Genomic DNA, 6,785 nt, shown 5'->3' with positions numbered 1-6,785 from the left:
GCCGGCTGTAATATGATTGTATGTGTGGTGAAATAAGGAAGGAACACCGAGTCCCTCCTTAGAGGACCGGGTATATATGTGTATTATGATGGTACGCTATAGACGTACACCACTCCATTCACCGAGTCCCTCACTAAAGGGCCGGATACTTTATGTAGGCATGCATATAAGATTAAAGCAATACATTATGACCCTGAGCCCCACAGTGAACCGGGTGTGATACGATGATATACATGATAAGATGATACCGTATACGATGGTATGATACCATATACGATGATATGATGAAATGAAATGCATTATGATATGATGATATGTGATTATGAAGAAGTGATTATAACACCGAGTTCACTAGAGGGCCGGGCACAGCATATGATGATGTGTATGATTTATGTGTCCTAAGGTGCAGGTACAGTAATTTATTTAGTTATTATACTTGTCCCCTGCATCCCTATTTCAGTTATGATCTTAGTTACGATGTGTTATGCTTTACATACTCAGTACATATATCGTACTGACCCTCCTTTTCTTGGGGGGCTGCGTTTCATGCCCGCAGGTACAGATGTTTATTCTGGAGATCCATCAGCATAGGAGTTCCTCTCAGCTGTGTCGGAAGTGCTTCACTGTTCTGGAGCCTAAATTTTGATGCTGGTCACTTAATGTATATATTTGTACATTCAGGGGTACGGCGGGGGTCTTGTCCCGCCATATGTTGCTGTTACTATTCTTAGAGGTCTGTAGACATATGTATATGTGGGTTGTTTGTGAGTTAGTTTTGATGTTGCCTATTCGATATGTTGTGAATGTTTTTGTTATAGCAGCCTTGTCGACTCGCATGCCCTTTCATGATATGATACAAATGAAAGAGGCTACATGTACATGAAAAAGTTTTAAACTATTGGGGTTTTTGTATATAGTATCACATCACACACGGTTCAACTTAAGTGTAGTTGATAAATACGCATAAGAGGGTCCAGGTCGGACCCCAGTTGCGGCCTACGGGGTTGGGTCGTGACAATGTCGTACTGACCCCCTTTCTTCGGAGGGCTGCGTTTCATGCCTGCAGGTACAGGTACGAGTTTTGGGAGTCTGTCAGCTTAGGATTCCGCTTAGCTCAGCTGGAAGAGGCTCTATTGTATCGGAGCCTAGTTTTGGCACTAGCCACTGATGTATATCATCATTTTATTTATTCAGGGGTACGGCGAAGGCCCTGTCCCTCCATATGTTGTCATTATTTTTTTTAGAGGTATACAGACATGTGTATGTGGGTTGTATATGTCAGTTTGATTCAGTTGGGTCTAGCTGATACATGATATACATGATTATGTTATGGCAGCCTTGTCGGCTTACGTGCCCTGTCATGTTGTTACACAAACGAAAAAGGCTACAGGTTTATGAAAATGTTATCGCCCAGTGGGGCTCTGTTTCATGATATTATCTTATTTACGATTCAATGTGACCCCAACTAATAGATATGTGTACGGGGGGTCCAGGTCGGACCCCAGTCGCGGCCTACGGGGTTGGGTTGTGACACTTGTATATGTGTCTAGCAGCTGTGGTCAAGTTGAACTATAATTAATATAATACCATGCAACAGAACCCTATTGGGTGATAACATTTTCATAAATTGGTAGCCTCTTTCATTTAGATCACATCATGAAAGGGAATGTAAGTCGGCTGCCATAACATAATAACATGTAACATATATTATGTAGACCCAGCTAAACCAACTGACATACACAACCTACATATACATGTCTGCAGACCTCTAACAATATTAGTAAAAATGTTACACCCCACACTCTTGAGCTCAAAACATCTTCTTAAGTTCCTTAGACACTATCATGTGAGCCGGATAAGCTATGACACTATCAAACAACTCTAAGGAAAGAAGATTGTGATACCTCGCGAGAAGGGAGGTTGGAGATAGAGTCATAAGAATCCGGAAAGAGTTGGAGGCTAAGAAATGAGTCGTAGGACTCGATTTACCTACGTAAGACACTAAGTTAAGAGTCTTATACACTTAAGTTGCTTAAGGATATACCAAGCTTACGTAGTGCGGATTACATGAGCTCTTAAAATAAGACGAGAGGACAAACCTACGAAAGGGAGGAAAAACTAGTTTTCGAACTTATCAAAGCGAAGCAAGCAGGTGACACGCAGGTAGGTGACAAGCAGGTAGGTGACACACCTAGGTGGGACCCACACTTCCACGTGGCAGCATGTGATTGGTGGGATGTAATGACATGGCTGCCTAAGGTTGTGACACGTGTCACTCTTAGAGGACGACATGTGTCACCTTCCAAAAGGATATATATATGTGTAAAGTGCTGAAATTTATCACATTTCAGCCTTCTCTCTTCAAAAACACTTGAGAGAAAAACCAAGAACAAAAGAGAGTATAGCTACGGGTTTGGTGGCCAAGAAAGGTAAGGCCTGATTTCTTTCCGTGAATTAATTATTTAAGGTATCCTATGGTGATATGACGGTGTTTAACAACATAAAATTTATCGTTAGGGAAAAGAGGAGATTTTGTTCTTGTTAACAGGCCCGTTTTTGAAAATATCACTGTTAGTAAAACATGTATAACTCCTTCTGTATAGCTCCGTTTCAAGTGATTAAAGATGTTTTGGAAAGATATTACATAGGGCTACAACTTTCATGTAGACGCTACAATCCAGTTTTGCTTTTCGCTACTCCCAAAAATGGTGGTGAAGCTTGGGGGAGCTGCTGCCCAGATTTCGTTCTGGAAATCCTACACAGACTGCTGTTGATATTTTGAGCATATCTCTTTGTACAAAATTGTTGTAGGGCTAATTCGAAATGGTATGCGACCTTGAGACACATGTCTATAACTTTCATTGAGAACACAAATCCTGTTTCCATCAATTAGCCCTTCGAAACTAAGGGACAATACGAGACAGTAACCTGCCCAGAATTCACGTTTTGACAACTTTGGTGAATTTTGACCAATTTCGGGTGAGGTAAGGTCTTACCTTCTAATTTGAAGTTTATGGTGTTGTTATAAGGTGTATTAAACACCTTTTAGGCTGCTGGAAGTGTAAAAATGTCATAGCAATGTTTAACGTTCGAAGCAATCCAAATTGTAGTCGTTATAGTCGAATTGTTGTCGAAGTGAAGTGTTGTTAGTGTGAGTGGTTGCTGCAGGGGTGTGAGGTGTGGTTGCAGGGACTAAATGTGTTTTAAAGAGGTTTATGGTGCTACTGGTTGAAGCCACATGACCCCTCGTTGTGTATAATTAAAGGCGTTACAAAATAAAGGCTAGACGCCCTATTGTGATATCGTATTTTTGAATAAGTCGTTTGAAGTTTATGTTGTATATTGTTGTTGCGAATTGCTTAAACATATGCTGCAGGTTGTTGTTGTTGGTTGGCTGTAGGTCTTAGGGACCTAATTGGAAATCCGGATAGGGCACATTGTAAGGGAGGTGCTGCCCAATTTTCGTTAACATCCTAACTAGTTAAGGAACTAGCCGAGAAGGCGAGCGAAGGGATGAATGTTATGAATACTCGTGGGTAGTCAAAGTTGCTGAAAATTCTAAGGTTGTTAATACTTGCATTACTTCTATGTTAAATAGGTTTCAAGGACAACGACGAGGACGTGATTAAGAGAAGTCCATACAAGGTATGTGAAGCTTTCCTTTGGCGTGTTTTTGGAATAGATATGTAGAGCTATTCTTCTTTTCTTTTGGCATGTCTTAGATATAGGCTATAAATGATATGTATATGCTATTTGGGATTCAATCCATTCGTAAAGCCCTGAGTATGAGTCGAAACTCTTGTTTACTTCTTGGTATTAGAACTTCTGCAATAGCTGAGTCATTGTCTTTTTGTCTTCTATGTGATGAAAACTAGTACATGTAAAGCCTATTTCTTCTTTCCTTTGGAGTGGCTTAACTTTAAGTGAAATGGTATATGATATAGGTTTAGAGGTAATTCCATTTATGAGCTCTGATTGTAACTCGTGACTTGTAGTCACTCCTGAACATCAAGAGTCTGAAAGTAGTCAAACTGATATTCTCGAGCCTGCTATATAATGAATAGTAAGTAGAGGTACTAGCTCCTCTTTTTAGAGGCTTTGAAATGATAAATGCCGTTGATTGCATGAGTTGAGTCTTTGACTAGATAAATTGTGTTTCTGATTGCATAGACTGTATTTCTGAATGCATAAATTATGTAGCATTATTTTGATGCATGTCTGTGATTCTTGAGGCCCCAACTGATGTAAGCCCTAATGACATCTAAAGGGATACCTCGGATAATTACTCCCCCAGTCTTCAGGTGACGGTTCACTTGACTGTTTCATCGAGTCTTAGATAATGACTTAGTTGCATATGGTTTCTCACTACTCTACTCGTACATACTGTAACCCATCCTTCCTCGAGTCCCACGATGGGCCGGGATATATTATCGTGCACAGTGTTACTACTTCTTTCACCGCGTCCCGGGCCGGATGTGTATAGTTCCACGCACGAGGAGACGATGCCGTACGTGAGGTGTGATATATGTTATATGTTATGACGATACGATTATTCACCGAGTCCCGGGCCGGCTGTAATATGATAGTATATATGGTGAAATAAGGAAGGAACACCGAGTCCCTCCTTAGAGGGCCGGGTATATATGTATATTATGATGGTACGCTATAGACGTACACCACTCCATTCACCGAGTCCCTCACTAAAGGGCCGGATACTTTATGTAGGCATGCATATGAGATTAAAGCAATACATTGTGACCCTGAGTCCCGCAGTGAACCGGGTGTGATATGATGATATACATGATAAGATGATACCGTATACGATGGTATGATACCGTATACGATGATATGATGAAATGAAATGCATTATGATATGATGATATGTGATTATGAAGAAGTGATTATAACACCGAGTTCACTAGAGGGCCGGGCACAGCATATGATGATGTGTATGATTTACGTGTCCTAAGGTGCAGGTACAGTAATTCATTTAGTTATTATACTTGTCCCCTGCATCCCTATTTCAGTTATGATCTCAGTTACAATGTGTTATGCTTTACATACTCAGTACATATATCGTACTGACCCCCCTTTTCTCGGGGGGCTGCATTTCATACCCACAGGTACAGATGTTTATTCTGGAGATCCATCAGCATAGGAGTTCCTCTCAGCTGTGTCGGAAGTGCTTCACTGTTCTGGAGCCTAAATTTGGATGCTGGTCACTTAATGTATATATTTGTACATTCAGGGGTACGGCGGGGGTCTTGTCCCGCCATATGTTGCTGTTACTATTCTTAGAGGTCTGTAGACATATGTATATGTGGGTTGTTTGTGATTTAGTTTCGATGTTACCTATTCGATATGTTGTGAATGTTTTTGTTATAGCAGCCTTGTCGGCTCGCGTGCCCTTTCATGATATGAAACAAATGAAACAGGCTACATGTACATGAAAAAGTTTTAAACTATTGGGGTTTTTGTATATAGTATCACATCACACACGGTTCAACTTAAGTGTAGTTGATAAATACGCATAAGAGGGTCCAGGTCGGACCCCAGTTGCGGCCTACGGGGTTGGGTCGTGACAGAAGTGGTATCAGAGAAGTTCGTCCTTGGAATGTCTACAGACCGTGTCTAGTAGAGTCTTGTTTATCGGTGTATTGTGCACCACACCTATAGACAAGAGGCTACAGGACATTTAGGATGTTACTTTCTTTCATATCTATGATCGTGCGATAGAGCCGAGCCATAGGAAATGAAATTCCTCATACTAACCTTCAATTTTAGTAGGAAGACAACGCCGGTAGAAGGAAGTAACTGACGATATTGGATGTTATGAAGCACACAGGTAAGCAAAGGCATGAAGAACCTATGTCAGATAAGGTATTGAAATGCGATTGACAGATATAATTGAAAAGTGAAAGGAAAGGTAAACAGGAAAGTATAACAGGTGTAGCTCGAGTGGACATAACAGGTAAGTTCATTTCCATATTGTTAATTGTGGGCACCCTATGTAGCTGCGATGTGAGGTGATATGACTATATATGTGTGCCCTGTGTGGCTGAGATGTTATACAATATGAATGTATATATGTGTGCCCTATGAGGCATTGTTGGTATTTTCTGCGTGCAAGTGTTGAGATAGTAAGAAATACAGAGGAAACTCTGCCCAAATTTTCCTACAAATAAGAAGAGAATAAGATACAGGGCTACAGTATGTCTTGAAAGGTTGTCCTCGCAACAATGATGAGATTTGACTAAATAAGTATGGCTGACCTCGAGAAATAAGTTAATTGCTGAGTTAATGGCAATAGAAACTAGGAGGACTGTCACGACCTACCCCGTAGGCCGCAACTAGGGTCCGACCTGAACCCTCTTATGCGTATTTATCAACTACACGTAAGTTGAACCGTGTGTGATGTGATACTATATACAAAAGCCCCAATAGTTTAAAACTTTTTTTTATGTACATGTAGCCTCTTTCATTTGTATCATATCATGAAAGGGCACGTGAGCCGACAAGGCTGCTATAACAAAGACATTCACAACATATCGGATAGGCAACATCGAAACTAATTCACAAACAACCCACATAAACATATGTCTACAGACCTCTAAGAATAGTAACAATAACATATGGCGGAACAAGGCCCCCACCGTACCCCTGAATGTACAAATATATACATTAAGTGACTAGAATCAAAATTTAGGCTCCAGAACAGTGAAGCACTTCCGACACAGCTGAGAGGAACTCCTATGCTGATGGATCTCCAGAATAAACATCTGTAC

Source organism: Solanum dulcamara, chromosome 11 (assembly GCF_947179165.1).
Source record: "Solanum dulcamara chromosome 11, daSolDulc1.2, whole genome shotgun sequence".
In the NCBI taxonomy this organism is placed as follows: Eukaryota; Viridiplantae; Streptophyta; class Magnoliopsida; order Solanales; family Solanaceae; genus Solanum; species Solanum dulcamara.
Note: the sequence above shows the minus strand (reverse complement) of the source record.